Genomic DNA, 24,853 nt, shown 5'->3' with positions numbered 1-24,853 from the left:
AATGGAGAGGAAAATAACGAAAACTTTGGCGATTTTTAGTGAGGGTAATCGAGGGAGTTGAGGTCTTTGAATAGATCTCCAAGTGGAGGTTTTAGAGTTCAAAAAGAACTTGAATCCCAATCAATTTAGGATTGCTTTCAATTGGGATGAAGAGAAGAACTTTGGGAGTTCCATTTACTCACCCACCGCCTATAACCCAGCACTTGCAGGCTTATTATTTTTTGTGTTTTCATGCTTTTAAACTCATGCTTCGTCCTAACTAGAGAATTGGGTATTACACATCCACTTCAACTGGCCCATAGGCAAGGAGTGTCATATGGCCAGGTGGGTTCATCGGAAGGTTATCCCCTTTAGCTTCATCATTGTGGCCTTCACTTCGACTCGTCTATAGGTAAGGAGCGTCATGTGGCTAGATGGGGTCTCCGAAGGGTTATCCCCTTCAGCTTCATCATCGTGGCTTTTGCTTTGACTCATCTATGGACAAGGAGGGCCATGTGGCCTGGCGGGATCTCCGGAGGTTATCTACTTTAGTTTCATCATTGTGGACTCCACTTTGACTTGTCCGTGGGTAAGGAGCATCATGTAGCTTGGTAGGGTCAAGCATCAGCTCAGGTGTTTTTGGATCTTCACATCTGTGAGACCTCCAAATTTTAGGAGCCCTGAAGAACTTTTGTGCTTTCACAGATATTGAGCCACCTTTAGTCCTTAAGCCTCGGGACATTCAAGGCTTCATCCACCTATGGAGTCCAGTAAGGAGACTTGATTCCCTTGACTTGCTTCAGGGCTGGTTCCTCTTTGGGTCATTGCAAGCCCTAGAAGCTTTTCAAGGTTGTATTGAAGGTATTGGGGCTGAACCTTATTTGATCTTGCCTCAAGTTTGCCCATGCTTCTCTTGAGTCGATGAATAATTTTAGCCTTCAAAGAGCATCGTAAAATAAGATATCAGTCGAACTTTTATTATCAACCAAAATTTTATTCACATTGTGGCTTGCTATCATCAGCGATGTGATGATAGTGCCATAGTGAGGGGTGTTTTCCCCTTAAAAAATATTATCAGAAAAGAAAACTATGTCTCTTTTTCCTCCTTAGTTGGATCTCTTACCCCCTATGCCGAGTTGGTGGAGGTGGAGAAGGCATTGATGATACTAACCATCGATCGGTTGCCATTGTTCTCTTCGTCAGCTGCTTGATTCTGCTACTTCCAAATGCATTTGTCAAGATAATCTCTTCGAATTAAGCCCTCGATCTCATCCTTGAGCTTCTAATATTCTTTGATGTTATGACTATGGTCGTAGTGGAAACAACAAGATCTAAGATCTCATCCCATTCAGAGGGCCTTTCATCAGCTCAGGTTGTCGCAAAAGTAAGGTTGCCATAGATATTTCTGACCTTTGATCTCTATTAGGATCTACGATCGAGAGGTGGATAGAGGGTTGTAGCTGTCGAACTATCTGGATGGACTTCTCAGTCTGTAGCTTTTTGGTGGTCGGGAGGATTCTCTTTTGGCTTGGATCGCTCGAGGATCTTCCTAATGACCCCTCTTCTTGCTGGAGGTCTTTTTTTCTTTTTTCCTGCTTGCATACCACTCGGGCTTCCTCCATCTGGACGTACTTTCCAACTCGGATGAGCATATTGGTGTAGTCTCTTTGGAAAGTCTTATCAAGAGAGAAGATGAGGCATTCATTCTGTGGTCCTCGCTTAAGCATCGATATTGCCATTGTCAAGGTTGCGCACCTCTTTTTGTACCATAAAATTGCACCCACAAATGGTTTGGATCTGGTGGACCGATAGATGAGACCCAATGCAAGAAAACATGCAGAGGATGTGGAAGAAAGTTGGATAGCACCAGGAACCATTTTAAAAGGAATACGATTACTAAGAAGTGGAAGAATGGGAAGTAATGGTTTCTTGGATTTATTTAAGATGAATGTAATTGTATTTCAAAGACATCGGAAGATCAATGAAAGACTCTAGTTTTATCCTTTTACTTTTAGCTTTATCTTTATCATTTTGCTTTTGAATAGTACCTTTAGATTTTGTAGGAGTAGACGGTAACTCTGTAATTCAAAAGTTCCTGAAGCTTCAAATCAAATCTGAATCCAATCTTTTTTTGAATCTCTGACCTTGCTCCAGTGGCACATCACACATTTCTTTTTGCATTGCCAACTTATTGTTCTTCTTAGACTTCAGCCATAGAAAATAGAAAAATAACTTTTGGCATGTCTAGTGGGACATTCAGAATGTTGTCAAAGAAAAAGATTAAAATCCAAACTTCCATCGTGAAACAGCTGAAAGCACTTCCTATTGGTAGTCAGGATAATGACAATCAGCAGGCTCCTCCAATTGAAACAAGAGAATCAGAGTCATCCTCATGGCAGATGGGTGTCGCTATGGATGAAACCGAGCAAGAAACATCTCCAGAAAGGAAGGTTAGCCAATGTGAAGACTGATTCTCTCCTTCGATGACTTTGCAGTGGATTGTATGCCAGATGAATGACATTGTGGCATAATTTTGCTGTCATTTGAATGAAAGTTAGAAGGATCTGATGGAGGCAATTACAAGTCAATTTGCTAGGATCATGAGATCATTAGTAAGCCCGTAAAAAATTGCTTTATCACTAATGACTCAGTAATTTGATAAGTTGATTATGTTATTGACTACATAAAATCGACCTCTCCTAGCATCTTGGAAAGCGGTCTTGGTAGTTCAATCTATTGACAATACCCAATCTACAGGGCAAGGGCCATCTACACAAGGTTTATAGTATGAAAATATGAAGATTTTGGAAGGGAAGATGTCTTATGATAAAGGCAAGACTTAATACTATGAAGGAGAATCATCTAGAACAAAGTCTTACCTAATGAATATAGGAATGCCAAATAGACTGTTGGCCCCAATAAATGCAACCACTTCGGCTAATTATAGGCCAAATGTAAGGTTGAATGAAGCTAGCGGCAATACAGTGGAAGCTACGGTTGGGTACAGGTTGAATGTGCCCATTACTGGCTTTAGTGGTTATATCAAAAAGAAAATGGCATTTGGTCCAGCAATAGCCCCTAATGCTGGGGGTCAAGTGCATCCTGGAATGGATGTGAACAATATTGGGGGATAACACATGGGGCCCACAATAGTACTGTTATCCCAAGAATAGAATGGATAAAGTTTTATCACAAACCCCGGAGTTGGATTTGGTGTGAGCACTTGGAGCCTAGTTCTTACATAGTACATGAAAATCCATTGTATCAGCCACAGCAAAGAGCTCTAGTACAAATGAGAGCACTACAGAACCAAGCAAATCATGTTCAACTTATTTTTGATGCAGCTCATTTGGCAAACATAGTTAGAAAATAATTGGGTTTTCCACTTTGACTAATTAATAGGCCGATATATAGAAAACCATATCCAGATCAGTATGATCAAGCATATGAATTGCCAAGAGGGTATAAAGTACCTAAGCTTTTCTATTTTTGAGAGATGATGGTATTTTAACTATCGAACATGTAGATAGATTTTTAGTCTAGTATAGTGAAGCAGGTGCAAATGACTTTCTTAAGCTTAGGCTATTTACAAACTCCCTCACCAAATCTGCTTTTTCATGGTATGTGAATCTAACATCTAATTTTATTTTTTCTTGACGAAAAATGGATAGTCAATTTCATGCATAATTTTATAGAACCAAACTTGAGGTATTAATTGCATATTTGGCTAGATTGACACAACAACTTGATGAATCGATTGAGAGATATATGAGTCGATTCAAAAAGATCCAAAATAGATGTTATGCATCTTTAAGAGAGGCTGACTATATAAAACTTGCTCAAAATAGTCTTAACCTAGACTTAAGAAGTTTGTAGGTCAGAAATTTCTCGATTTATTTCAATTAACATCAAAGAAGATAAATTATAAAACTATTCTTAAGAAAGAAGAACAAAAGAAACCTATAAAGGAGATCTATCATAGGGACTTTAATTATGACATTTTGACTGTTGAGGCTGAATCTGAAGAAGTTAGTGAAGATTTAGATATAGAGATAGATGTTGTAGAGATTTTTGCTGAAAAATCTTATATTTGTAGGATACTGAGTAGACCGATATGCAAGTTCGGTCAACAATAACTGTTCAAACTCCAATGAAAGAAGAAAAATATGTATTTCATATTATCAAGATAGATCAAATTTTCTTGCTAAAAGATAAATAAATCAAGCTACTAGAAGGTCATTAAATACCATCAGTGGAAGAGCTAAAAGGGAACAAATACTACAAATGGCATAATCGGTGGAGTCATAATATAAATAACTATTTGGTATTTAGGAATGTTATGCAATAATCTATTATGGAAGGCAGATTGAAGTTTTCTGATGAGGATGAAGGTGTCATGCTGATCGATGGAGATCCTTTCCTAGAGATAGTAGTTGACACTACGAGTGCAAATTTGACTAATTGGATGGGTGATCATGATCGTAGAAGAGTGCAATAAATTGATGAAGTGAAGAAGCAAGCATTGAAGGAACCACAACAATTGGAAAAAGAGTTTCTTGATCTGAGAAATCAAGAATTGTTGCATCCAGAAATTCCATATTGATTTTGTAATCGAGTATCCTAGTTTGATATCACACCAAAAATGGTGATAGAACACTAGAAACGGTATCAGAGGAATCAGATCCAATATTTGTTAGTCAATAGGTGGAAAAGAAGAGATTGAAAATATAAACCATTGGATGTAAGGCTAATGCTGGAGAGAAGGCAAATCAAAGGTCTGATTTATACTCAGAACAAAGAAAAAAATGTGATGAGATGTTATAGATATGACAACTATAAACCTATTAAGTTTGAGAATAAGAAGGTTAATTGTAATAAAGATGGGATTGAGGTGGGATCTTGTCCAGTCAGACAAACAGAATGGTTGGTTCGCCAATCCAATGGGGTCAACAATGTTATACTAAAGGAGACGAGTTTAAGTAAAATTGATAGTGACTGAAGGAGGCCGAAGTCAGTTAAAACTCCCATAACATCCATTGAGGAATAGTATAAGGTATGGTCAAAAGAAAGAAGGTAACTTCGGCCAAAATCATGCATGATGAAGACATAGAAGAGGCATTGGCAAAGAATAAGGGTATTAAAAAAAATATAACTTTGGAGGCATATTAGATATCTCTTCAGCAGCGACAATGGGTGAAGAAAGAGTGATCATTCAAAGCTGAAACTCAGAAATTAGTGGTGGGAGAAGTCTTCAAAGAAGTATGATCAAAGATTCAGTTCAGGATGCTACATTGGAAAGTAGATTTGAATATGACATTTACTTTACCTTGCATTTTTTAGGTGAATCCAAATCAACTATCATAGATCGATGGAGATGTCATGGAGATGGGAGAATGTACCAAAATTTTATGTGTTGATCATGAGCCAAATGATCACAAAAATAGATAAAGTCTAGAGAATTTTGTATCGGATAAGGAAACAATGATAATATCATTCCAAAGGCCAACAAGAGAAATGGGGAGATACATTAAGCCGTCGTACATTGATGTTCATATGTTTGAAAAATCTATTCAATAGATTCTGGGAGATAATGGTGTAGCAGTGAATATTATGTTGATAGCTATGATGTGTAATCTCGGATGAAGAGATGATGAATTGATAGTTGCAAACAAAGTGGTTACAAACTTCATGGGAGGATCATCCAAGCCGAAAGGGGTGTTGTCAGTGCATCTTCAAGTAGGTTCATGATCCTCTATTACTATGTTCTTCATTATTGATGCTTCAGTTACATATAATATTTTGTTGGGTAGAGATTGGATATACGTCAATTTTTATGTTCCATAATCTTTACATAAATAATTGATTCTATAGAATCTTGATGTAAAGAATGAAAAGGATAAAATGGAGGTTGTTATAGCAAATAGTAGACCATTCATGCTTAACATAAATATAGTTGATGCCATTTTGTATCGACATGAGGTGGGTTCGCTGAAGTTTGTTAGGTAGGACAAGTTTGGAAAGCCTATAGGTGTGACTATAATGAATTTTATAGATGTTAGTTAGTCAAAAAATGAGGTTCAGCTGTGGATAGAAGAGCTGATCAAGTTACAACAAATTTAAAATGACTTAGAAAGTAATGAGGGCTATGGCCGATACTTTTGTCAGATTATTTGCCTATGAGAAATTTAAAAAGGAAGAAGGACTGAAATGTCAAATCTTTAGGGTGCTTGAAGAGTTGGATAAAATATAATTGGATGAATTAGAAATGGTATCTATGAAAGATAAGAAAGCTATGGTACCTGATAAAGTAATGGAAGTAAACTTGGGAGAAGAATCACACACCTGAATTACTTTTGTCAGTAGAATATTGTCAGATGACGAAAGAGGATGGTTGGTTATCTTGTTACAAGAATTTAAAGATTATTTTGCCTGAGATTATATTGAAATGTCAGATTTGAGCAAGACACTAGTAGAACATAGATTGCCGATTAAAGAGAGTTTTAAACCTTACATGCTGTCAAAAAGGAGAATATCAGTAGAAGTTATCTTGAAAGTAAAAGAGAAGGTTGAAAGATTGTTGTTCCTATAGTAAAGAAAAAGAGAAGTAGGATTTATAAGAACTGTAAGGTATGTTTAGTGGTTATCAAATATTGTTCCTATAGTAAAGAAAAATGGAAAGCTGCGTGTTTGTGTTGACTTTAAAGATCTCAATAAAGCCACTCCAAAAGATGAATATCCAATGTCGATTGCTGATGTGTTTATTGATGCAGCCTACTATCTTTTATGGATGGACATTCCGGATATAATCAAATCTTTGTGGCTGAAAAAGATGTACACAAAACAACTTTTCAATATCTAGGACCGATCGAAATGTTTGAATGGGTTGTGATGCCTTTCATCCTAAAGAATGTTGGGTGATATACCAGAGAGCTATGAATATCATATTTTATGATTTGATGGGTTGGTTTATGGAAGTGTATATAAATGATAAAGTAATCAAAGCTCGATATTTTCAGGGACATATTGATTTTCTGATGAAGATATTTCAAAGGATGAGGGTACGTCAGCTGAAGATGAATCCTCAGAAGTGCATGTTTGGGATTTCAGCCTGTCACTTTTTAGATTTTCTTATTCATCAAAAAAGAATTGAAATTAATAGGAATAAGGCACATGCTATTATTGTAGCAAAGCTCCTAAAAATAAGCAGTAATCATAATGGTTCCTTGGATAGGTAAATTTTCTTAGGAGGTTTATCACCAATTATGCAGGAAAGGTTCGAAGTTCAAGGCATAGAAAGAGTTCATTTGGATTGAAGTACATCAACAATTATTTGAAGATTTAAAATAATATTTGGTATAACCCCTAGTGTTAATGCCATCGTGCCAAGGAACACCGTTGAATCTATCCCATGCGGTAGTCAAAGACTCAATTGGAAGTTTGTTGGCTCCAGACAATGAAAAAGGGATAGAATAAGCAGTGTATTATTTGAGCCGAACACTAACTAAAAAGTTGAACGATGGTATATACCGATTGAAAAACTATATTTGGCTTTGTATTATTTGTGTATTAAATTGAGATATTATACACTACTTATTCTTATGTATGTTATTTGTGTTACTGACATAGTCAAATATATGTTAAGAAAACTGATGCTACATGGGAGAATTGAAAAATGAATGCTAGCATTATCAGAATATATGTTATACTACATTCCACAAAAATTGGTTAAAGGACAGGTGTTTGCTTATTTTTTGGCCGATCATCCTTGCTTGCTAATTGATATCGAAATGGTAATTAGTGCACCTATTGGATATACTAATTTGAAACCATGGATAATAATTTTTGATGGTTCGAAAACAAAAGAAGCAGCTAGTGCTTGGATATTGTTAATATCTCCAACTGGAATTCAAACCCAATTTTTATTTCAATTGGCCTTTCCATATTTAAATAATCAGGTTGAATATGAAGCTTTGATAATCGACCTTGAAATTTTGTTACAGTTGAATGTGACAACTATCAAAGTGATTGGAGATTCTTAAGTAGTATTAAAACAGGTTAGTGGAGAATATAAATGCCATAGTGAAATATTGACTTGATATTATATGAAGACTATGGAGCTGATGCGATAATTTATAGAAGTAATTTTGCAGTTTGTCTCAAGAGTAGAGAATCATTTGGCCAATGAACCGGCACAAATTGCATCTAGGTTGAAGATGCCAGAAGAAATATTGGAAAGAATGATCAAAGTGGAGAGAAGGGTGTTGTCATCGGTAGTAGACAATCGGAGAGATTATTATGTTGCATTAATGAAATCCAAGAAATTCGAGATGATTGGAGACACCCAATCATCCAATATCTGAAAAATCCATCAACTAGAGTGGATTGAAAAATCAAATTAAGATCTTTGAACTGTATTTTGATTGAAGAATAATTATATAAGAGGAAGCCAGATGGTTTTCTTTTGAGATACATTGGAGAAGTGCAATAGAGATGCATTATGTGATTAAATCTTGGTCATTTAGAGGATGGGCAATGAATTTGGTTGGTCAGATTTATCCATCTTCTTCAAAGGGTTATGAGATTGTTATCATAGCAACTGATTATTATACTAAGTGGGTTGAAGCTGCTCCTATGAAGTCAGTAATATAGACATTTGTGATCCATTTTATCAGACATCATATCATACATAGATTGTCGGTAGAAGATGATAGGGTTCTGCGCTCTCGTCCGCACCATGCTCTATTTTCTTCTCAAAAGCGATTAGGCCTTTACTCTAGCACTAGTCTATTGCCGCAAGACTCCGGAGAGATGCTGAAATGGTTGGAGCTGGATGTTGCTTGGGATCCAGGGGGCACCAAGAAAACTTGCATGGAAAATCCACACTCATTGAGGGTGTTTCGATGGGGGATCTTCTTATACTTTAGTTAGTCAAAGCTTGAGAACAGTAGAAAAGAGAGAGAGGTGTGGGAGAGTAGAGTATTCTTCTCCTTGTTCTCCTTCCTAATTGAGTTTGCTTAGCTTGCTTACTTGAGGGTCCCCTTTGTACTTCTTTCATTTGGAGATTAACGTTGAGTCTGTAGATCATTAGTCGAAATTTATAAATTTGTTAGGCCTGATTCTTTGGGCTGTTGGGCCTTGCTTTGGCCATTTAATTGGGTGAAAAGTTTCGCTAGCCAACTTTCGGATCAAGATTATTGGTCGTAGATGTCTGTTGCAGGCTTCACCTGCACGACTAACCGAGTTAGTGTTTTGAAATGGGCACAGGGTAAAGGTCTCGGACTAGCACTTGGTACGACTTCGCCAAACCGTCTTGGATGCGTCTCAAACAAAAGAGTCAATCTGGTTGGTGGATCACCTCCATAATAGGCATTATAAAGTTATTTTAAACTTTTTTTTGTTGACTATATTTTAATAAAATTAAAAAATAAAATATCTTTAAATTTAATAGAAACTTTAGTCTTATATGTAGATTTTTGTATATACTCTCTCTCTCTCTCTCTCTCTCTCTCTCTCTCTCTCTTTCAATTTATATTTATGACACCCAGTTTTGCACTGATGCCAAACCCTATTCAGCATCGTAGCTCATAATTAATGAACAAAAAGAAGGGCGGCAGCAATCCTCACCAACTCCTTGCCATTATCTCCATGCCTACCTGCATTTCCGCGCACGAGGAGAAGAAAATTTCCAAAGAATCCCCCAACCTTCCTCCTCTTTCCAAGCACTTCATCCTCAACTCCCCAATGTCCCCCTGAAGTTCACCTGCCCACCCCACCAATCCTCTCACCCCCAGTCAGACTTCAACGCTGACTCAGTCCCTAATGCCCTCACCAACCCTCACTCACTCTCTCTCTCTCTCTCTCTCTCTCTCTCTCTCTCAACGTCAAGCATTGGATCGCATCTTTTACAGCTCTCAAAGCATCCTGAGCTCTTTCTTCCATCAGCTGCACAAATCTTGGAGCGGCTATTATGGGATCTAACGGTTAATGTCGAGAGAGAAACCGAATCACCCTTTCGCGCGAAAGATACGACCCGAACCACGTCAACAGACCCAGTACGCTTGATGTGGGCCCCATGCGTTGGTAGACCAATCATTTTTTAACACTAAATCTAAACCAAAGGAGCACGGTAACGTTCCTCCTTCCCTTCCCTCCCCCCATCCTGGTGCCTATAAAAACCAGCACTCCTCCCTTCCGTTCCAAAACCAGCACCGGCTCTCATTACCATTAGATCGATCAGCCTTCACCCCTTTCCAATCCCCACAAAACACACACCAAAGACCTCATCAGCACCGTCCATTTACTGCAATGGCCTCCCCCAACACTCCGTTCCGCTCCATTCGGGCCCTCCGGCCCCCGACCCTCCCTGTCCCGGCCGACGGCATCAACCCCATCGCCGTCTCCGGCACCTCCTACGTCCCCAATCCACCTCACTGGAAGAAGGCCGCCGAGGCCCTCGACTGCGCCCACTTTGACGAGGTCCACCGGATGATCTCCCAATTCTCCTCCCTCTCCTCCGTCAAGATTGAAGGCACCACCCTCACAGTCGCCGCGGTCGCCGATGGTCTCTGTCGAGCTCGATGCGGCATCCGCGCAGTCCCGCGTCGACCGCAGCGCCGCCTAGGTCGCCGAAAATATCGAACGTGGCACCAACACGTACGGCGTAACCACCGGCTTCGGCGCCACATCCCATCGCGGCACCAAAAAGACCGCCGACCTCCAGACTGAGCTCATCCGGTTCCTCAACGCCGGTGTCATCGGCACCGAGCCCCTCCCGTCGAGCTACGCCAAGGCGGCGATGCTCGTCCGGACCAACACCCTCCTGCAGGGCTACTCCGGCATCCGGTGGGAGCTCCTGGAAACCATCGCCGAGCTTATGAACCACAATCTTATCCCAAGACTCCCGCTCCGTGGCACCATCACCGCCTCCGGCGACCTCGTCCCCTTATCCTACATCGCTGGCGTACTCACCGGGAGGCACAACTCACGTGTCATCACCCCTGAAGGTGACGAGATCGCAGCCACCGAAGCGCTGAAGCGTGTCGACATCAATCGACCATTCGATCTCCATGCGAAGGAGGGGCTTGCTCTCGTCAACGGCACCGCCGTGGGGGCGGCGGTGGCGGCGATGGTGTGCTATGACGCCAACATTTTGGCCGTACTGTCGGTAATCTTGTCGGCCATGTTCTGCGAGGCAATGCAAGGGAAGCCAGAATTCACCGACCCGCTGACCCACGAGCTGAAGCACCACCCGGGCCAGATCGAGTCGGCGGCCATCATGGAGTACCTCCTGGACGGCAGCGACTACATGAAGGAGGCCCAGCTCCGGCACGAGAGGGAACCATTAACGAAACCGAAGCAAGACCGCTACGCTCTCCGGACCTCCCCCCAGTGGCTTGGGCCGCAGATCGAAGTAATCCGAATGGCGACCCACTCGATCGAGCGGGAGATCAACTCCGTCAACGACAACCCCTTGATCGACGTCGCCCGCGGCATCGCCCTCCACGGCGGCAACTTCCAGGGGACGCCCATCGGCGTCTCCATGGATAACCTCCGCATCGCACTGGCGGCGATCGGGAAGCTCGTCTTCGCTCAGTTCTCGGAGCTCGTCTGCGACTACTACAACGACGGGCTGCCCTCCAACCTGAGCGCCGGCGCGGACCCGAGTCTCGACTATGGGCTCAAGGGGGCGGAGATCGCCATGGCGGCGTACTGCTCTGAGCTCCAGTACTTGGCCAACCCGGTCACCACCCACGTCCAGAGCGCCGAGCAGCACAACCAGGACGTGAACTCCTTGGGTCTCATTTCAGCTAGAAAGAGCGCGGAAGCTGTCGAGATCTTGAAGCTGATGATTGCCACCTACATGGTAGCTCTCTGCCAGGCCATAGATTTGAGGCAGTTGGAAGAGAACTTGAAAGAGGTGGTGAAGCACTCGGTGATGCAAGCTGCGAGGAAAGCACTGTTCGTGGCCGAGGACGGGAGTTTATTGGAGACGAGGTTCTGCGAGAAGGATTTGATCCAAGTGGTGGAGAAGCAGCCGGTGTTCTCTTACATTGATGACCCTGGGAACCCGGCGTATGCTCTGATGCTGCAACTGAGGGAGGTGTTGGTGGAGAAGGCGCTGGAGGGGAGTGAAGCGGGGATGGCGATGTTTAAGAGAATACCGGAGTTTCAGGAGGAGTTGAGGCAGAGGCTGAGGGAGGAAGTGGGGAAGGCGAGGGAGAGGTTTGGGAAGGGGGATTTCATGGTGGGGAACAGGATAAAAAAGTGCAGGACTTGTCCGGTGTATAGGTTTGTGAGAGAGGAGCTGGGGACGGAGTTGCTAACAGGGGAGAAGAAGGTCAGTCCTGGTGAGTATATTGAGAAGGTTTACCAGGCAATCGGGGAGGGGAAGGTGGGGAGTGTGGTGGTGGAGTGTGTGGAAGGGTGGAGGGGATCGGCGGGGCCATTCACACCGAGGCCGGAGGTGTCGTCGCCGGTGCATAAGAAGCCAGAGTATTGGGGCTGGTTCGAGCAGGGACGCTCGCCGTCGGCGACCAGTGGAAGGGGGTACTGGAACCTCTAAAAGAGGAGAGGGGGAGGAGAATTGGGGTGTTCGGTCTTTTGAATTTAAAACAAGATTTAGATTGGCTGTTTTTATTTTTGTTTCTCTAATCTGTAACAAGCCTTGGATTGGCTTAGATCTTATTGATGTCTGAACTTCGTATTTGTGATATGTGATTTTATGAACCGTGTCATTCCCTCCAATGCGTCAAAGGTTAAATTTAAATTGCTTTGGCTTCTTATAATGCTGCCTGTTTTGCTTGTTTGTAATGAACTATGATGCATGGAACTCGTGCAGAGTTCATGTTGAAAATGGAGTCCGTGGAAGCTTAAGCATGCACAGGGTGTGGTGGCTTGTAGTGCTGGTAGAGGGCTGGAAACAGAATCCTTGCGACATTGATGCTAAAACTAATTCTTGTTATATATACATAAGAAATCATATAATAAATCTGTACATCCCATAAAATTCACTTATATATACAATATATTGAAGAACTCCAAAAACTCTTGTTATATAACAAGAAATCACAAAATAACATTTGTATTGCATATCGAAATGATAAGTTTTTATATTATCCAAAATGAATGAATGTTCATTACAACAAAAAGAATTTATAAAAAAAATACAAAAACATACATCATATATAAAACACCGAAAAAAAGGGCTATCACTTGTGCATGATAGTATCATCATCATATCTGCGACTCCTCAAAGTATTGGGAGCCTGTAAAAATGAAAAGAATCTTTATTAAATTATATATGATAATTATATCAAATCTAGAAATTATATGTATCTAATTATTTGATGTAGGGCAAAACCATATAAAAAAGATATAATCTGATCAATTTGAGTCTTCAATGATAACATCTCTATCTGATGGTTCTATCTCAGTTCCTCTATTTGTAGGCTATGGCTCTATCTTAGCTTCTTTATCTGTAGGTCATAATTTTATCTCATCTTCTATAACTGTATCTTATGGCTCTACCTCATCTCCTATACCTCTATTTCTAACCTATGAACTTCTGCAGTGCTGCTGTTTTATCTACAATCCTAGATATATCTACTCATTGTAGACAACTGTGTAGGGGTGACTCTAACTCTCCATAACCTCTCATTTGGTCATAACATCCGATCTCATAAGCCCAGTGAAAACCTAAGCCTCGATGAGACTACACTACATAGATGATGATGACTCATCGATATGCTTTTTGTAATTAGAGTTGTTATCCTATCCTGTATATTTAAGAAAAGATCTACATACTAATGATAAAAAAATGATGTTATAAATCATTCAACAAATAGATTAATACATATAATAAGATCTCTAGACTCCTCATACAAAGCTGCTATCTCGATGGGTATGTGTCATCCTATAAACTCGGCCTCATCAGGCTCCCTCCCATGCTCTTCCATCTACACAAAAAAATAGTGTGTTATATAATACATGATCTATCATACATGATATATGGTACAAGATACATTGTTCATGATTCACATTACATGAAATATGAAATATAGTAGATATATAATATATCATACATGGATGAATTTGAAGATCAAATGTTCAATATTAATGAAATGATGAACAAGAATTAAAAATAAGAGTCATAAACTTTATGATACATGATATACGATACGTAATACATGATACATAATATATGTATATGATACACAATTTTATTAAGAAGCATTAGGAGTTTGTAACATACCAACTCAGCTCTGTGCCTTGCATAACACTTGAAGCCCAATGTGTGAGGCACCGATTGGGAGGATCGTGCAGTTTTACTAATATTAGATTATGTTTCCCATGTAAAGTAAATAATATGATATATCTTGTATAAATCTTTAATCTATATTAATAATGTATAAAATGAAAAGTAAATATAGATTATATACAATCTATCTTCTCTAAAAAAATTAATAGTACACAAGCTCTCTCCACTAATGAGGGTATACATTAGGAGGACAGATATGAGCAATCTCCACTACAAAAAATTAAGGTATTAGCGACGACCATTAATGATGACATTTTAGCTGTCGCTAATAAAGGTTATTAGCGATGGTATTACCGACGGCAATAATTTTGTCACTAATAATTTTTTTACCAATGGCTATTAACGATGGTATTTTTGCCGTCTCTAAGAATAATTTTTATCGATAAAAAGTAGCGATAAAAAATAAATCATCATAAAAAAAATTATTTATTAAACTTATTAGCAATGGCGGAAAGGATATTAGAGATGGTGCTTGCTGTCGCTAATAATCATTAGCGATGGATTTAACTATCTCAAAAAAAATTATTTATTAAGCTTATTAGAGACGGCGAAAAGAGTATCAGCGACATAATAGCCATCGCTAATAATCATTAGCGACGGCACTATCAGCGATGGTACGAAAAGAATTTTTTTTATATATTAAACTTATTAGTGATGATGAATAATTATCTTTACTATTCATTATCTAAATAATTATTATTAGAGTATCATCATAAAAGATTATCTCGATCCGATAGTCCTAGCTATATCGATCAATAAAATTTAATTTCGACGGTCACGAATGATCGCATGATAATTTGATAGATAGGAACCACTGATGGATCTGAAAACTTACAACGATGATCTCAATAATATTTGTAGTATACTATCAAAATTTTACTTTAATCAAATATCATTATTATGATCAATTTAGCATGAAATGATTTCAACTGTTAAATAAAAAATAAGTGATCAAAAGATCAAACAGCATCTGAATAAGATAATTTTTTAGATAAATGATCTTTATTACTACTTTAATCATTTGTATGGTGGTGATTGTAAAATCTAAATCATGTATACATGAATCTTCTTTATTAAGTAGATCTTACAAAAGCATAAGTATAATTACTTAAGGACTTTAAGAATGAGTATCAAGAGACATATAATTTTGGATCATTCATATACGTGTGATTTAAATTTAACGATCATCATCAGACAAATGATCAAAGTAGTAGCAAAAATTATTTATCTAAAAAATCATCTTATAATCAGATGTTGTTTGATCTTTTGATAACTCATTTTTTATTTAATGGTCCAAATCATCTCATGCTAAATTGACTATGATAATGATATTCGATTGAAGTAAAATTTTAATAGTGTGCTATAAATATCATTAAAATTATCATTATAAGTTTTCAAATCCATCAATGATATCTATCTATCAGATTATTATACGATTATTCTTAACCATCGAAGTCAAATTTTAATGATCGACATACCTATGGCTATCAGCTCGAGGTGATCTTTTATGACGATACTCTAATAATTATTATTTAAAAAATAAATGATGAATATAGATTTTAAATTTCATAATTAATAATTTTTTAAATATTAATAATTTTTTAAAATATTAAAGTTATTAGCGACGTCTTTTAGTGACGGTATTTTTGTCGTCTCTAATATATGGTATTAGAGATGGTCTATTAGCAACGATTTTTATCATCGCTACTAAATTTAAAATTTCAAAATTTTTTTTTGATTATAATTATAATTGAACATATTAGCAGTGACTTTCTATTTTTAGCGATGGAATATGTCGTCGCTAATAGTTTTATCGAGTGTTAGTGACGATTCTTTGCCGTCGCTAATAATTTTGAAAAAAAATTATTTAAAATATATAAAAAATATTTTTATCCCTAATAAAAGTATTAGCGATGGCTATCCATTTTTAGTGATGGATTTTGCCTTCGCTAATAGTCTTATCGATGACATTAGCGACGGTGACTTGCCGTCGCTTATACTCCACCGCACATACCTAAGCACGGGCGAAAAATAATTTTTCTCATGCGCTCCTCATCTCTCTCCTCTTCCCTCCTCTTATCGGTGCCCAAACCCCCCTCAACCCCCTCTCGTCGGTGCCCAAACCCCCCTTTCCTCCTCTTCTTTCATCCTCTCCTTTTGTCAGTGCCCAAACACCCCATCCTCTCACCGACGACTCATCCTCTCGCTGGTGCCCAAATGCCTTGTCCCTCCTTGCCCCGTCCCTTCGGCATCCTGTGGCCCCGAGCTCGCGTCCCTCCATGCCCACGGCCGCCCCGACCCAACTGGCCTCGACATTGTCGGCTCGACCGCACGGCCCCGAGCTTGCGTTTGTCCATGCCTGCATCCTCTCCGAACCCATCGGCCCGATCTCACGAACCCGAGCCCACGTCCCTCCATGCCCGCAGCTGCCCCGACCCTGCTGGCCCATACGTCATCGGTCCAACCGCACAGCCCCTACCCCACACCCCCAGCCTGCAGCCTTGCCTTGCCGGCCTAACCCCGCAGCCTTGACTTGCACCGCCTTCCTGAGGCCCCATCCCCGTGCCCTCATCTCCACAGCCGCATCTCCGAGCCGATGTCCCGTCCTCGAGCCAGCATCCCGTTTCTAGCCATCCTCTCGCCCCTCTGCCTTTATGTGCTAGCCCATCTTCTATTGTGAGTATTAGCGATGGCATTAGCGATGGCTAATGCCATCATTAAAAATTATTTTTTATTCAAATTATGTTAATTAAGTTTAATTATGTATTAGTAATTAATTAATTAAATATTAATTTAATTAATTAGTTAAATAAATAAATAATTAATTAATTAGAAGAATCAAACTTGGATCTCGGCATTTAGAGTGCTCGGACCAAAAGAAGGTGCCAGATAGCATTGCAAATACAAGGCCGGAGAGTGCCCTGTGCGCTTGGATCTCGGATCCCAGCTAGCGTCCAAGGCATCCAGCCCCCGTGCACCTTGCATGCTCAGGTCGATGGAAGGTGTCGGGCAGCATTGTAAATCTGGGGTTGGGGTGTGCCTTGTGTGCTCAAGCATTGGGTCCTAGCTGGCATCCAGGATGTGCTCAAGCTGATGGAAGGTGTTGGGCAGCATTGCAAACATAGGGTCGGGGCATGCCCTGCACGCTCGGCCTCGGGTCCCAGCCGATGTACAGGGCAGCCGATCCTCGCTCAAGAGCCAAGTGTATATTCTACCATATCCCATAATTGGATGTTAATTTAAGTAATTAATTAGGCATTGATTTTAAAAAAAATTATATTGTATAGAATCATAGATCCGTCTTATGATTAATGTACATATTTTACTATATCCATATATTTATATATTTTTATATAGATAGAAAAATTATGTACATTGGTCAATTGATTATCTAGTATGGATAGTTTAAAAAATACAAGTAATTCTATAGGTCATTACAATAATCAAATGGTATATTGAGGGTTCGAAAAAAATTTCAGACAGTATTTTTTTTAGTTCTTTTCACACATCTTTTGGCCTATGTTGCGTATCGTTTGATTATTGTAATTGACCTATAGAATTAATATATTTTCTGAATGGGATAGCACCTTCTATACCTATTAGTTGATGATAGGATGTATTTACAATATAAGTCATTTTGAATGATAAAATAATTAATTAGTAGTTACTTTGTATTTATGTATATATAGAATTCTTAGACAGTGTACCATGGGCTGTAGTTGGATGGACCGTCAAGTAGTTGACGGGATGATTTCTGCTTAATATAGGGAGAGTATAGAGTACTTCTATGATTTTACTTATGAGAATGCAGCACTCTTATATCAAAGATAGGTTCATTGCCCTTGTAATAGATGTGGTAATAGAGAAATATTTGACAGAGATACAATTACTATCTATTTGTATAAGAGTGAATTTATATCCAATTACAAGCATTGATACTTGCATGGGGAGACGTGAAAAAAAGTTGCAAGGGTTAGAAGCGAGCAGGACAACAACATAGATAGAATGGTAGATGTGGTTATAGATGCGATTGGTTCTGAATTTAACTGAGATGTGGAGGATAATCCAGAAGCTGGAGGCGGTGATTTCTACCGTATGCTGAAAGATGCTGATGAACTACTATGGTCAGGATGTGAAATACACACTATATTATCAATTGTATTAGAGTTATTAAATTTGAAGGTCGAGTTTAATATGACGGTTAATTTTTATGATGGGATGGTAGCAATAATAAAGAAGATGCTACCCAAGGATGAGAAGCTTATTGGGAGCAGCTTCTATATTTCAAAAAAAATGGTGAAAGGATTAGGTATGGGATACGAGAAGATGGATGCATGCCGTAATGATTGCATACTCTTCTAGAAAGAGGACCAACTGAAGAGCTTATGTGACATATGCGGTGAAAGCCAATTTAAGCCGAGGTAAGAGGGTAGAAATCAGAAAGACATACGATATAAAGTTCTTCGATACCTTCCACTCACTCCTAGACTTTCAAGGCTTTACTTGTTTATGAGTACTGTCGAACAGATGAGATGGCATAAAGAAAAAATTTGCAAATACTCTAATATGATGAGTCATCCGTCGGATAGTGAGGTATGGAAGTAATTTGTTCCTTGTCACCCTTTATTTGCTCAGGAATCACGCAATGTCTGATTGGATCTATGGACAAATGGCTTTACATTGTTTAGTCATGCAGCAGCCTCTTATTCATGTTGGTCAGTCTTTATTACTCCATATAATCTTTTGCCTAGGATGTGCATGAAAGAACATAACATCTTTCTTACATTACTCATTTCTGGACCACGATATTCTGGTAGAAGTATTGATGTATATCTAAGGCCTCTTGTTGATGAGCTAAAATTCTTATGGTCTGATGGCATACATACTTTTGATGTATCGAAGAAATAAAATTTTGTAATGAAGACTGCATTGATGTGGACCATTAGCGATTTTTCTGCTTATGGGATGCTGTCAGGATGGAGCACTTATGAAAAGCTTGCATGTCTCTATTGCATGAAGAATATAAAATCATTTTAACTTGAGCATGATCGTAAGCCCTGCTGGTTCGATTATCATCGTCAATTTCTTTCCGAGCATCATCCTTTTCGAACGCAGCGGGACAGTTTCAAGAGAAATAAGATAGAAAAAAACCATGCACCCCCACACCTCAATGGTTTGGAAGTGTTTCAGAGGATATCCTAATTGGATGAAGTCTAGTTTGACATGCTATTTAACAAGCAGAAGTTTTGGGGGTTCAGTAGAACTCATAACTGGGTGAGTGAAGCATCTTCTGAGAATTATCATATTGGTTCATCAATTTGATCTGTCATAATCTTGACGTCTTACATATTAAGAAGAATGTATTCGATAATTTTTTCTACACTGTTCAAAGACCTCTAGAGTTTATCCATTCCTCTTTGCTTAGTACTTATGTGCGTGCGGCCATCCATCTTTTGATGGACGTTTTTGAAGCATGCCCGACAATAATTCCTTCCATGGTCGGTCCGACTATAGAAGTTTTACCCCATGTTTGTTTCATCTCCTCAACGAGATGATGTGATAGATATCAAGAGCCGTACAATTTTTTAAGGTGCAACACATGCGTCACAGAGGATTCGAACTCTATAGCAGTAGAAGCTAGTTCGATGAAGAGTTCAAATATTGAGGCTCTCACATTATTGAAGATGTGCACACTACAATACAATAGAAAATAGTTGGTGCTTTTTTTTGGCATATGTAGACTTAGCATTGCGAGGGGCGATCCCAAATTGTTTTCTAAATTGCTATGACAATATCAGTTATGAAAGCATGAAAATACTATCTGTCGATAGTTTTAAAAAACATCACCACCTAATGATGCTCATGAGTTTCCCTAAGTGATGAGTTAAATAACGATACTTATTTGCATTGCTAATTGATGACGCAAAAAGCATTGTCATTTTGAAATTTAATGAGCATCGTTAACTTTGTGTATTGTGACACTTTAAGGCATCACCAACTTTTTCCTTAAAACAAAAAAATATAACAAAATTGTTATAAAAGAATTGTAAAAAAACTGTATCACATCACATAAGAAATCATATAATAAATCTATACATCCCATAAAATTCACTTATATATACAATATATTGAAGAACTCCAAAAACTCTTGTTATATAATAAGAAGTAACAAAAAAATATTTGTATTGCATATCAGAATGAGAAGTTTTTACATTATTCAAGATGAATGAATGTCCATTACAGCTAAAAGAGCTTATAAAGAAAATACAAAAACATACATCATATATAAAACACTGAAAAAAGAGCTATCACTTGTGCATGATAGGATTATCATCATATCTGCAACTACTGGAAGTATCAAGAGCCTGTAAAAATAGAAAAAAGCTTTATAAAATTATATATGATAATTATATCAAATCTAGAAATTATATGTATCTAATTATTTGATGTAGGGCAAAATCATATAAAAAAGATATAATTTGATCAATCTAAGTCTTCAATGATAACATTTCCATCTGATGGTTCTATCTCAGTTCCTCTATGTGTAGGCTATGGCTCTATCTCAACTTCTCTATTTGTAGATCATAATTTTATCTCATCTTCTATAACTATATCTCATAGCTCTGTCTGATCTCCTATACCTCTGTTTCTAACCTATGAACTTCTGCAGTGCTGCTGTTTTGTCTATAATTTTAGATATATCTGTTCATTACAGACAACTGAGTGGGGGTGATTCTAACTCTCCATAACCCCTTATTCGGTCATAGCATCCGAGCCCATATGTTCGATGAAAACCTAAGCCTCAATGAGACTATACTCCGTAGATCTTATTATATCATAAATATATATATATATATTTACAAAGCGCGTCTAGTTGCTAAAGGGTTCCATCAGCAACTTGGCCTCGACTACAACGAGACATTCAGTCCGGTTATCAAACCTACCACCATTCGGTCTATTCTAAGTATTGCAATCTCTCAAGGTTGGTCCATCCGGCAATTAGATGTTCATAATGCCTTTTTACATGGCAACCTAACAGAAGAAGTCTACATGTCCCAACCGCCAGGGTTTGAGGACCGTAACCATCCAGATTATGTCTGTCACTCCACAAATCTTTATATGGGTTAAAACAAGCACCCCGTGCCTGGTTTCACCGTCTCTCCCAGTTTCTTCTCCGACTCGGGTTTGTTGCCAGCAAAACTGATCCTTCATTATTTATTTTAAGGATGAGGTCTCATGTCCTCTATGTGCTCATCTATGTTGATGATATTTTGGTAACCAGCAATGACTCCAGTCAGATTTCTCTTCTCCTTCAACAGCTTGCTAAGGAATTTTCTATTAAATATCTTGGTGATCTCCATTTTTTCTTAGGAATTGAGGTTGTTCGAAACTCTACTGGATTATTATTATCTCAAAACCGCTACATTAAAGATCTTCTTTTAAAGGCAGGCATGATTGATTGTAAACCTGTTCAGACCCCAATGGCCATGACAAAGGATTCTGATTCAGGGGGTGCTCCCCATCCGGACCCCACACAGTATCGCTCCATTGTTGGGGCTCTTCAGTATGTTACATTGACACGTTCAGATATTTCCTTTGCAGTGAATAAAGTATGTCAGTTTATACAGTCTCCTAATATTGATCACTAGATTATGGTCAAACGCATCTTACGGTACCTTCAAGCTACAGCTGATCATGGGTTACACATTCGCCGATCCACCTCTCGCTCTCTCCAAGCTTTCTCGGATGCAGATTGGGCGGGTAGTGGGACTGATAGGCGTTCCACTGGGGGCTATGCAATCTTTTTCGGCCCCAACCTCATTTCTTGGGCATCTCGTAAACAAAAAATAGTTGCCCGCTCGTCCACAGAGTCTGAATATAAAGCCTTAGCAGATGCATCAGCTGAACTTATCTGGCTTGAGTCATTATTTCAGAAACTTGGCCATCCCTTACATGGTCCCCCGATTCTATGGTGTGACAATATGGGGGCCACTTATCTGTCGGCCAATCCTGTTTTCCATGCTCGCACGAAGCATGTCGAAATTGATTTTCATTTCGTTCGTGAACGTATTGCAAGACATCAACTATCTGTTCAGTTCATCTCCACCCAAGATCAGCGTGCTGATATTCTCACCAAGCCCTTGGGTACCTCCCGTTTTAGGTTCCTAAGGGACAAGCTGAAGATTCGTGCTCCCGATTCTTCATCTTGAGGGGGTGTATCAGCACACACTCATTCCAACCCAACATTCTATTTTGGCTTGCACTCTTATTTGGCTCTTTTCTATGTTTAGCAAGTCAACACATATTCATATCTAGCTGGCACTCCTATTTGGTCTTTCTCCTTGTTTAGCTATTCTACATTTGGTTTCTCTTTACTTAGTATGTAATTGAGATATTCCTACTTCTTGTAATTGCTACAATAGCTAGATCTTGTAATCTATATATACTCCTATTGGAGAACAATAAAATGTAAGAATCAAAAATTATCCTTGTTGGGTATAAAATACCCTCAGCCAAAGTTCTCGACAGGATTGACCCTCCCGAGACTCCTCCGGCTGTCAACCGCAGATGGTACCTCCCCTGACTGAATTCTCCCGACGGACGAACTTCCACTACACCACCCGAGCTCCTTCAACATGAGTTCCCCCAGTCATCTATTAAACCGCCCTAAGCGCTCACTGAGCTCCACCGCCAGCCGACTTTCTATGACTATCAGCTACTCCCCGAACCCCTTCCGGACTCCTTCCAGCCAGGTTCAACTCCAATTCGAACTACCCCGGACTTCGCCAACGGCTGAACTTCTCCAACGGCAGATTCCTACAACTACCAGATTTTAGTCCGGACTCCTACGGGAGCCGGGTCTCGTCCCCAACTTCGACTGTGGAAAGGCTTCGTCCGGACTCCTACGGGAGCCGGACTTCATCCCTGACTCGAGCTGCAGGTAAACTTCGTCCGGACTCCTACAGGAGCCAGACTTCATCCCTGACTGTGATTGCAGGTAGACTTCGCCCGGGCTCCTACGGGAGCCGGATCTCATCCCCAACTCCAAATAAGGAAAGGCTTCGCCCGGACTCCTACAGGAGCCGGACTCCGCCCACGACTCGAGCTGCAGGTAAATTTCGTCCAGACTCCTACGGGAGCCAGACTTCGACCGTGACTCGAGCTGCAGGTAAACTTCGTCCGGACTCCTACGGGAGCAGGACTTCACCCCTGACTGTGATTACAGGTAGACTTCGCCCGAGCTCCTACGGGAGCCGGATCTCGTCCCCAACTCTGAATAAGGAAAGGCTTCTCCCGGACTCCTACGGGAGCCGGACTCCGCCCACGACTTGAGCTACAGGTAAACTTCGTCCAGACTCCTATAGGAGCCGGACTTCGTCCCTGACTCTAATTGCAGGTAAACTTCGTCCGGACTCCCACGGGAGCCGGACTTCACCCCTGACTGTGATTACAGGTAGGCTTCGCCTAGACTCCTACGGAAGTCGGGTCTCGCCCCCAACTTCGACTGCGGAAAGGCTTCGCCTGGACTCCTACGGGAGCCGGGCTCCGTCCTCGGCCCCGATTGCTGATAAACTTCATTCGGACTCCTACGGGAGCTGGACTTCGTCCCTGACTCTAATTGAAGGTAAACTTCGTCCGGATTCCTACGGGAGCCAGACTTCACCCCTGACTGTGATTGCAGGTAGACTTCGCCCTGGCTCCTACAGGAGCCGGATCTCGTCCCCGACTTCAATTGAAAGAAGACTCCGTTCGGGCTCCTGCGAGAGCCGTACTCTAAGCTCCTCTTAGACGGGTAGCTAGTCACCTCTCTCCGTCAGACACCCTAGCCGAACTTCGATCGATAGGCTTGGACCCCCTGGCAAGCCACAGCCACAGCCATGGCTCTGCTCCACCTCCTGCGACGGATTTCATGCGGCTCCATCTCCCCCTGGTAGACCGCAGCAATAGCCACGACTCTGCTCCACCTCCTGCGATGGATTCCATGCGGCTCCATCTCCCCCTGGCAGACCGCAGCAACAGCCACGACTCTGCTCCACCTCCTGCGACGGATTCCATGCGGCTCCATCACTCCCTGGCAGGCTGTAATAATGGCCACGATCCTGCTCCACTTCCTGCGATGGATACCGCATGATTCTTCCATCCTCTGGCAAGTCGCGACAACGGACGCCGCTCCGCTCTCCGTGGTAGACTCCACTCGGCACGCCCCGGTGATAGCCATGGGTCCACTCCACTACTCTCCGCAACAAACTTCCCCTGACTCTGGGCGGCCCACTGCCAGACGGTTACAGGCATCACTATCAGTTTGTTGCCCCCTTCGCCTATAAAAGGGGGAACCCCAGATACGTTATTCTATAAGCTCTCATTTTTACCTAGAAACTCTGCTAAAATTTTCGTTCGAGCACTCCATTCTTGTTGAGGCAGAGAACTGACTTGAACGTCGGAGGGTCTTGCTGGAGCAACCCCACCTCCGGTTTAGACTTCTTTTGCAGGTCCCGGCGGCGACCGCGACTCCAGCTTCTCCGACGCAAGTAGATTTTTGTACCAACAGGATTGGCG

The 24,853-nt window shown here is 40.5% G+C and overlaps 1 pseudogene; it reads left to right on the top strand.

Annotated features, from left to right (window-relative positions):
• The first annotated feature begins 10,190 nt into the window (after nt 1-10,190).
• On the top strand, nt 10,191-12,691 carry LOC140856488 (phenylalanine ammonia-lyase 2-like; annotated as a pseudogene).
• The last annotated feature ends 12,162 nt before the right edge of the window (nt 12,692-24,853 follow it).

The sequence above is a fragment of the Elaeis guineensis genome, chromosome 3, assembly GCF_000442705.2.
Source record: "Elaeis guineensis isolate ETL-2024a chromosome 3, EG11, whole genome shotgun sequence".
NCBI lineage: Eukaryota > Viridiplantae > Streptophyta > Magnoliopsida > Arecales > Arecaceae > Elaeis > Elaeis guineensis.
This window is presented reverse-complemented; position numbering and strand designations above follow the sequence as displayed.